The 10,381-nt window shown below is 41.2% G+C and overlaps 1 protein-coding gene across 3 annotated transcripts in view; it reads right to left on the bottom strand.

The window, feature by feature from the left end:
* The window catches only part of htr4 (5-hydroxytryptamine receptor 4), a 201,453-nt gene that overhangs the window by 110,821 nt on the left and 80,251 nt on the right, over positions 1 to 10,381 (bottom strand). The gene's annotated exons all lie outside the window — the stretch shown is intronic.

The raw sequence follows: 10,381 nt of genomic DNA on the forward strand, positions 1-10,381 counted from the left end.
CCAATTTTAGCAGGTTGGTGAAACAATCATGAATGAATACAATCTGAATGCCCAAAAAAATGGCAATTATTTATTGTAAAAGATCAGGTTAAAGCTGATATAAGCCTGCTTTTTGGAGGCAGCTTCACTGCCATTTTGAGCTGCAAAGGCTTCACATCGTCCAATGAAACAAGTAAAAGCAACTGATAAATGTGATTCTTACAAAATGCTTACCAAAATGAGGACTTCCTGCCCTGACAGTGTAATGTACTGATGGACCAGAAATAGCTGAGCCCATTTCAGGCCCCGTGAAAAAACTCACCTGCACTCCCGAGATGGCTGCCTGAACGTAATGCAACAACCCTGTCTTCCTGAATGGGACAGTTAATGATGTGTGACCAATGGTGTAGGCAGGGAAGGGCAATAAATGTTCACTAACCTTCCTAACACTAAATACACCAGAGATGGTTTAGAATAGAACGGAGGACCTCAAGAGTCACGTGTGTGTGGGCTCTGCCTTGTGATGAACGTCACTAAAGGCCAGTTGGAAGAATCAGGATGAACTCACATGTACTGTTTCCTTTTCACTGAAAGACATTATGAACATCAACATTGCTGCATCGGGAAATACTTCATTTGGTCCAAAGTATACTGGAGCACACGGATTTGAGGCAAGTGCGTCTATGGACCAAATCTCTGAAGTTTTTACCGAAACAAGATTGCTCTTGGTTAAAGCGTGTTAAACATTTTCCTTCGCGTAAACTTTGCTGCATTTTTGAATTTGGCAAATGTAAAGGCAATGTTCAGCGAATTTCAACAATATCTCTGTATTTCTAAATTAAGGATATGGTGGCCTACAGTCCTTTCCCATGTGCTCTGTGTCTCTGGGGCTCGGCTACAGCTGCGAAATCTGCTGTACTGCTGTATGCCAGTGATGTCACTGATGTACAAAAGAATTACAGAGTGGTACTTCAGCTTTGGTAGCTGGGGCGAAATGCCGTTCAAAACAAGCAACGTTTCCATCAGTGAGAGGATGTTATGAACAAGTAGTTTTTACAATGTACATTTTACGGTGTTTTGGCTGACTCGGATATTCAAACGTATTCAGCCAGAGTGAGGCCGAGGGAGACTGCAACTGTCGGTCGCCGACTCCGTGACAGCCTGTATGTGTGTTAGGCCTACTCTGCATGGTTTTATTGCTCACTTGGAAAGAGGTGGGCTTGAGACCTTCTTTACGATCCCAAAGATAAACAGGAAAAGATAACCAAGACCAGCAGGACTTTAGTGTCCTCTAAAAACTAAATTACAGATAATGACAAATTAAGAGTAAAAAATACCAACACAGCAACTATCACACAATTGCTCAGTTCAAGGCCAATGCATGAACAGATTTCAGCTTAAAAAGGTGTTATTTTGAAGCAGGAAAAGCCAATGACAAGGCAGTGTTCCAACATCTAACATGGTGATGTATTAAATCCTTATCATGCGCTCCAGTGAGGTCTAACCGTCTCTTATTAATTGATCTCTAATTACCCTGGGTACTCCGCTCAACTGTGAACTTGTAAACTTGTAACTGTTTGCTAGAATTACCTGTAATTGACACACTGTTGGCTGTAGCACAAACTTGTGGAGGAAGACATGCTGAGGGTGCTATAAATACTGGATGCTCAGGGAGGTCAGTAAAGTCCACAGACCACTGAATGCCCCCTTAAATACATAAGAAATAATTAGGCTTGGGCTCTCTTCTCTTCAACTCGCGTCCATCCCTCCATCTCGCTGAGTCACAGTTCTGAATTTAGTCAGATCTCAAAGAAACAGGCAACACATTTTCTAAGTCATCATTGACTAATTTCTTGTGATACTCAAACTCAAATGAGTGACACAGCAGCGCGAAGCATCAGACGTCCATCAGTGTTAGTGTGGCACAAAGACGCGCTGCGACAATATGAGGCTAACTGTCTCAAAACTATTTCCCCAGAGGCACGAGGCGTGTTTCTGGCAGCTTCCTACACATATCCTGAAGTAGAAACAACACGCGACAGGCCACTCAATATGAGTTCAGCTTCATCCAATTACTTAACATGAGTTTCTATGGTAGTAGATCCATTTCCTCTCCAATTATCAATAATTTATTGGCCTCATCCTGCTTTGCCCTTAATGCAACAGGGGAAATCTGGAAATGGGCTGCACCTGGGGCCGGTCTGACTGAGCTCACACCTCCACCCCCCAGCCACATTAGACAAAGACGTGCTTCAGAGGTGAGGCTAAATTACTAAATGATTGCCGACTCCAAAAGACATGATTGACATATCTTTAAATAGAAATGATCCTGTCATTACAAAGTCTAAAGTAATGTGTTTTTTCATGAAGTTGAATAGGGAGCACATTACCATGCTGCTCAATCTCGAACCAACTCGCAGCACGTTATGAATCAGAGCTGTCAGCTTTCAATGTGTGCTCACCGTTGGCGCTTTGCAAAATCGAAAGCATAATAAATGCTCCGGTTTAAAGAATTCATACAAGTTACATCAAAGAAACATCAACGCTCTTTTCAACCATGTGCTGAAAACATAAAATTATCTAGCCATTCCCCAGAGGAGATGTATGTGAAAATGCAAATGTCCAAATCAGTTGGACCGGACATGAAACGGAATTCACCCTTGTTTACAAAGACTGTGTAATCGCCGCTCAATGTATGAGAGCCGCTCATTGTGCGGAGCACTCACGACGAGCGAGTGGGTGTGTTGATGTTGTTTCTATTATGTGCCTCGCAAAACTGGAAGAAATAAAACATCAGAGGGTAAGGAAGAAGGGTGATTTACACATAGATGCCAACAAAAATGTCTAACAGGAAAGACAATGAGATTCTGGAACTTCTCTCTGTAAGGGTCTACGTCGAAATCAGCCGATAAAGGAGCAGCAAGAGACTTGGTTTTTCATGACCAAATTACAAACCAGCTACGTAACTGCGGTGTAATATGCATCATGTCCTGCCTCCTGTGCGCTCTGCCCAGTGCCACCCCTCGCCTAAACCAAACAGAGTATTTCTGTTAAAATGAGAATGCGTCTGACAATCTCCTTTTGTGTGAAAGGGAAACTTTGGACAATGTCCGCACCTGCTTTGCTGACATTGTCCAGAGTTCATGTGTGAAAATGAATGAAGTTGCTTGCTAAAGTCAGCCTGCTAATAATTAGGTGTCCACGCTAAAGTCAGCCTGCTAATAATTGGGTGTCCACGCTAAAGTCAGCCTGCTAATAATTGGGTGTCCACAAACTGTGGGTCTTTACAAATGTACTGTAGAAGTACAAAAGTATGTGTGTGTGTGTGTGTGTGTGTGTGTGTGTGTATGTTTGTAAGTGCCATATTAGTCAGCTGTAAAATTATCACTACTTAAACACAGTCAAACACAATTGATAGATTAGTCACCTTTTCTTTTTGTGACTTATGTAAGTTAAATTTTCCATTTCTGACATTAAGCTCTAGCCCACGGCGAGTGAGAAAATGTAAATGAATCAGAGTTTTTAAGTACAAAACCTTCAAACAATCACAGTAAGAGAACATGACCTAGAGAAACACAGCGTTATTTACATACGGACAGACTGACTGGAAATGTTTTGCCTTTATTAAAGCATCACATTTATCTTCGGAAGGCTCCTGGGGAATTTCAAGCTGGTGACGGCAGCAGTCAAACACCAATTTGGGTTGCCTGGCAACATGTTTTGACTCGGAGTCAAGTGTGACTCTGCTTTTGTTTGCTTCCCCATCACACCAGCAAAGAGAGTTGCTCACAACAGCTTCGTGATTAGAGTCACACAGTAAACACCACAGTAAAAACAAGATTTTTTTTGTCGCCTGAAAGCGTTGAACAAATCTTACTCTATGTAAAAAGTGAAGCCATTTTTTTACTGTATGATTGCTGAAGATAATCACAGTGGATTGTGGAAGTGGTATTTATCCTTGTCTGTCCTGTATTAGTGCTCTAGATAATTATCAAAAGGAGTTTATGAAAGGAGTCATACTTTTTACTGGATGATTTGCTGAAAATAATTACAGTTGGTATTTATCCTCGTCTGTCCTGTACTGGTGCTACAAATGGACAGTAGAACATAAACACAACTCAAATCTGAACCTCTCATAGTTTTCAGTGGCTCTCAACTAATGGTGGGTTCCATTTGTATTCGGAAGTCGGCATTTCCAAGTTCCAAGTCGGAAATTTCAAATGGAACGCCCCTTAAGGTCGGATTTCCGACTCATAAAATGGAGCAACTCGAGGTGCTTCTCATGTCGCTAAAATTGCCTCCTTGACTCCTCCACTTGCCTCCCTTCCTCGCGTCTTAGTCCCTCCCACCGAGGAGGCACGGGACAAACACGAGGAAATCATCGGAGGAGAGAGGAAACGAGCAAATGTGTTTTTAGAGGGATGAGACATTCTTTCCTCTGAAGCGTCAAATGAATTTTTCAGCTGTATGGGTGGTTAGCAACTCCTTCAGCTGCAAGGCTTCCGGGAAGGCAGCTATCGTGTATCCTCGCCTATAGCTCCTCGATGATCCCTCCTCGATGCTCGCTCCTCTCTCCTCTGGGCAGAAATAAGAGCTTCAAGCCGGCCTTCACCGGGGAAGGACAGAACAACTTCCAGTTCAGCTGAAGACCGAGGAGTCGAGGAGCTGTCAAATAAGGGCCATGAGATGCAGCCTCACAGTACCCTGAGCAAAGCCTACCTCGAAATCCAACATGGCTGCTCTCTGCATCAGTACAGTAGTGTAGTGTTAGTAGTGAAAGATGTAGTAACATACAGTTTATTAGCACTCCTGTCTTATTTGTGTCTCATTAAATCAGTCGTATACACCGTACTGTCCAACTTCTATCTGTCGACATGTTGCTACGCTGTTTCTATGCACAAAATATAGCTTATTGCGTTGTTATCAACTGGTACTGCTATCAATGGCTAACCTGGCTAGCGCAAACATTCCGACTTGCAGTACTGGAACGCAATCAACTTGGGTGTGATGTCATTTCCAGCTCCGACTTCCGAGGTAAATGGAACGCAGTATAACCCCTCATCTGTTATTTACAACTTCTGATGAATGAAAATACTGCAAATGTAATTTTTTTTACCTGATTTCTCTGGGGAAAGAGTTCAATTGCAGCAGCAGTTTAGCACAAAAGACAACAACTAAAAAACAGTTTACTTTCTCTTAGTTAAATTTATTTGGCATTCAAAGTCAAGTTTGATGTCTGATGTCATACATTGCATATTTTCTGTTGGTATAAAAAAGTTAAGTTCATTTAATTAGATAATACTAATTGAAATAATACAATAGTAATTAGTGTATACAGTAACATATGGTGTTACTATGGTTAGTATGCAACTGGGGACACAGGGAGAGCAAAGGAAAGTGTGTGACACACTATTTTTCTTTCACAAACATATTATTAGGAGTCTTTGATTTATATTGCAAGCTTAATAGCTATTTATGGCTATACTTGTTTGTAAAATCTGAGTGTCTTGTCATTTTAACAAAGACATCACAATTATCTTGTTAGCATAAAACATTCACAGATCCTTTACGCCGACATGCTGTCAAAACTTTACATCAAAACCACTCAATTTAGGACATCTAGCATCAAATCAATACAAATTGTATGATGGCGAGACAATATCTCTGCCACTTCTTCCATCCCTTACTGTCTCACTCAACTTAAAAACATGGCTTTAATTGTATGGTAGGCGGAGTTGAGCTGAAACTGTGTAATTAATATGCAAAATCTTGGATTTGAAGCTGCACAATGAATTGATTCCACCCTCTCCCCTTTTTTTTCACTGCTCACCACTGCTTACTACAATAAAAGCTAAATAATGATACAAAAAAACATTGCATGAAATATTTATGATTCACATTAGAATTTTTAACTTATTCTTCTTTCAAACATAACTTAAAAAAGTGGCAAACAAGTAGTCAGCACTGTCAACACTAATTAAGACACTAAATCGTGCTGCCATCTCGTCGCTTCTGCTCTGCCTGTGTGGGCTTCTTGTGCGCTGACTGTGAGATTGTCTGTTTCATCATTGTACAGCTAGGCTAATCTTCTTTTGCTTGTTACTGTCCCAGCAATGTTGTTTGTGTGCATGTCTACCAAAAATTGATGTCTGTGCTGTTGTGCCATGTTTGTTATATGGTCTGACAGTTCAGCTAAGAGTGTGTGTGTGTGTGTGTGTGTGTGTGTGTGTGTGTGTGTGTGTGTGTGTGTGTGTGTGTGTGTGTGTGTGTGTGTGCTGGTGTTGATCTTTACCAACTGTTGTGGTTTTTATGTTATTTTTTTTTAGCATTACTATAATCAACTGGCATTATATAGGGCCAAATCTGTTTGTATTATTTATAGCTTAATCCTTTTATTTCTTTTTAGGGTGACCTCTTATCACCAGTCCAGGGACAGCAGATGTAATATAGCCTCCTGGCTAATTCTGGCACATTTTACATTTATTTATGTATTAATAGTGTGCATTGTCCCTGATAAATAAACCTGAAATAAATTAAAAAAAGATTGCATTCAGAGAAGAATGAATTAGAGGGTTAACTTCAAAAAGTGGTTTTCTGTTAAACTTTTTTACAATTTCAGACAGAGTATTGGAGCACTATAATGGAGCCACATCCAATAATATGAAATGAAATACTCAGCAGCGACTGAAGCTAGTGTAGTTTCAACACGTTCTCACACTCATCTCGTAAAATATGGACGCTTGGTCAGGTGCCTTTGTCGTTCTTATTGACGCTAAAAGTCTCCCTTAGCGCTTTAAGTAAACGCGCTTGGTCAGGACTATTGCCATCCCTTTTGACGCAGTTATGTTAAGGAAAAGGTCGTGGGTGGGCTTACGGGTGACACGTGGGAACTACGGGACGGTTGGGTTTAGGAAAGGGTCGTGGAGGAAAGAAAAAAGCGGCTATAGCAAGCGTGACAAGCGGGACGTGAACCCTGCTCTCCTGGATGAAAGTCCTGTGTTTGACCCATCCACCACCCCAACCAATATCCTGACGCGGAAATTCGCCCTTACATACTACTCGCTAAATCCTATCTAACTGCTGCTCCCCCCGGTGCGTTACACAAACACGCTGAAAGACGCCTTTTTCGTCGCATCAGACGCTGACAGCCACTGTCCAAACGTCCTTATTTTACGAGTTCGGAATGAGAACGGGTTGGTAGTTTATGTTGATCTCTCCCCTGTTGGAAACGAGTAAATTCTGGGACTTTGGGAGGTCTCCTGCCCGGGGGTGGATGTCCGCTAAAGCTCTTAAGATTTGGGATGAGTGCAATATAGTGTGTGCATATGGCTAAAAGGATTCTCATACTGGATTCATTGAGCTCAGAAAAGTAAATAAGTATACATCAAAGAGTCACTGAGAAAGTTGCAAATGGCAAGAGAGACAGAAATGGAAAGTCAAGCAGACATAAAAGGCACATAAGAAGTGATGATGGAGAGAAGAGGAGGTGGCGTCTGCAGAGTAGACTGTGTCCAAATCTCACCTTGGTATGACTGACCCATGGTAATCCATCATTCTGTGTCATGACATTTGCTGAGCTCAGACAGTCAACCCTCAAACTTCACTTTGGGCAAGAAAAATCAGGGTCAAACTAATGATAAAATGCTCCTTTGCCTATACTGCTAAGGCCTTCTGCCCAAAGTGTCTATCAATGTCCTTTGGACCTTCTACGGCAACTTGTCCATCAATTGGATTTTTCCAGTGGAGGACTGTAAGAATAAGTCTGTTTTTCAGCACTTCCTCTGTTTCACATTTATTCCCACCCACACACTCGCCCAGTCTTCTGCTATTGGTTTTTGAGCCATTGTAGTAAGGTAAAATGTGGTGCCTTTCTCAAGGAAACTCTGAAAGTAGTTCTATTCTAAGGACATGATGTGTGTTTATCATTTTAATACATAATTCAAAACAAGGGGTTAGCCATAGCAGGTACAAAACCAGGCTAGCTGTGTCCCCCTGATTCCAGTCTGTACACTAAGCCGAGCTAATCGCCTCCTGGCTCCAGGTCCGAACACAAACATGAGAGTGTATCAATCTCCTTACTTAAAGCTATAATGCGTAGTCTCTGTTGCCCCCATGAGGAATTCTAATAACTGTATGCGCATCTACATGATACAAGCCTTGGGTGATCGCGCATCCCCCTCCTCCACGCAGTTGCTAGTAGCCAAGGAGGACACGGAGGATTAATAAAACATGATGGACTCTTCAGAAGAGGTCATTATCTTCACTTGAGTTTCTGTGCGTGAAAGTCGCTGTTCAACACAATCTTCTGAACATAGTCATACTGAGAAATACAGAGATACATACTGAGAGAATTGTGTGGAGCTGTGAGTCTTAATTAGCTTTGTATCAACTCTTTTGGCAATGAAAATGCTCGTGAAAATGAATACGCTTATATCCCAAAATATTTAACTATTCCTTTCAAATATCTGTGTCATGAAACATTGACTGATTATATCCCTTATGTTCCCCAAATTAGTATGTCATACGAAAACCATGTGACGGTACATGAGATGCAATGATACACTTTTAGTAAAGTTTGTAAGACTGTCACCTTTTCATTTATTTATTTTTTGTTCAAATTATTTTCCTATTTACTTTACTTATATATTATGTGATATGTATTTGTATATGTACAGTGTATGTTTAAGAACTGAGATGACTGACCGTTGAAAATTGAATTCTAAATAAAAAATGAAGTAAAAAAAAACAAAACATAATATACGTAATATTATGTATTTGTCACACGTATGTGAGGATTTATACAATAAAGATAACAATAATAAAATATTGTTTTATGTAAAAAGAAAAAAAAAGATGCAATGATGTTTGATGTTGCTACCACACACAGTGCTTGTAAGGTTTACAGACCTGGAGGAATAGCAGAATTTTGGGGGAGCATGCAGGACGCTTCAGAGACGTGACGTGTACTCGCAGCATGCAGCAGTTGAGCTTTGCCACAGTCATCGATGTGTGCTGCTCCACCACCTACAGAGACCACACATCCCTGCTGCTGAGCCACGCAGCCAAAGTGCGAACCTTTTTAATCCGCTGATCGAGGAACTGCAGGGGGTGGACTCAATGAAAGACAAATCTATGCAAAGTAATGCAGCAAATCAACCTTTTGCTCAGCTTACAATCATCCATCTTTGCTGGATCTGTCAGTCAGGTTTTAAAGGCTATAGTGTGTGGTTTTCTTGTGCCTGAATCAAACAGCTGAATATCAACTCCCAGCAGTCTGTTGGGCTGGGGCTGCTGTTAGTTTGCAGCTGGGAAACACTGTGGTTGGTTGGTTGGTTGGTTGGTTGGTTGGTTGGTAGGTAGGTAGGTAGGTAGGTAGGTAGGCAGGTAGGTAGGTAGGTATTGTCCCATGAGGGAGATTTGTTTTCACAGTCTGTTTCATGCACATGGCAATATACACGGACAAATACATCAACAGATAACATTAAGACATGGTATATAGGTATATAGACACATAGAAACAACGACACCAGATCTATACAAAGTTAGCGGGATAGTTTGTTCAGCAGTGCTATGGCAGAAGCGACAAAACTTCTGCCAAAGCGAGTCTTTCTACACCTTGAGTCCTGTATCTGCGGCCAGATGGCAGCAGTGTAAAGTGTGGCTATAGAGAGTGATTAGTGTCATTGACAATGGCGAGGGCAAGGCGTGTGATGGATCCATCGTTCAGGTCTGAGATGTTGGGTGTAGGGGAGCTGATAATTATTATGTAATCATCTTCTGTCTTGCTGACTAGTTGTTAGGAGTGCCTTGTCAACATCCTGTAGTATGGGCTTGGAGACCCTGACACCTTATTGTGCTTCCATTTCTGCTAATTTAGCGGATTCATTGCTTTTAATAATTTTTCTGTCTCTCATTATTAAAGTGTTTCAGCAGTTTGTTCTCGACATGTTGAGTCCTTTTTTTGTTAGGATCTTCATTCATGTCTGAGCTGCGATAGACTTCTTATCTTTGCATAGTTTTTTGCCACAGTCCTGCAGACGTGCAGGCTGTACTCTGGTAATCAAACCACCTTTGGTTGGTGTTTGTTTTATTACTGCTCTGACTAGAGCACTAGACTAGAGCACTATCGTCTCTGTTGCCTGGTTACTTTTTGTCTTTGGTAAAGGACAGCCGGTGAAGAAGCTGCAATGTGCTGACAAAATAAATCTATGTAAGTGATCTCATGTAAGTCCAAGGGGTTTAACTTCTCACACCGACAGGAGACATCCTCTGGTAACAGTGTGTGTTGTTTCTTTGCTAATATTAAATTAAACAGATGTTTGAGATCGCTAAAGAATTTTCTGCTTTTCAAATCTTATCAGAGGTGCTAAAAATGTCTGGACATGATATCACAAAGCCAACA

The sequence above is a fragment of the Sander lucioperca genome, chromosome 1 (assembly GCF_008315115.2).
Source record: "Sander lucioperca isolate FBNREF2018 chromosome 1, SLUC_FBN_1.2, whole genome shotgun sequence".
NCBI classification, from domain to species: Eukaryota; Metazoa; Chordata; class Actinopteri; order Perciformes; family Percidae; genus Sander; species Sander lucioperca.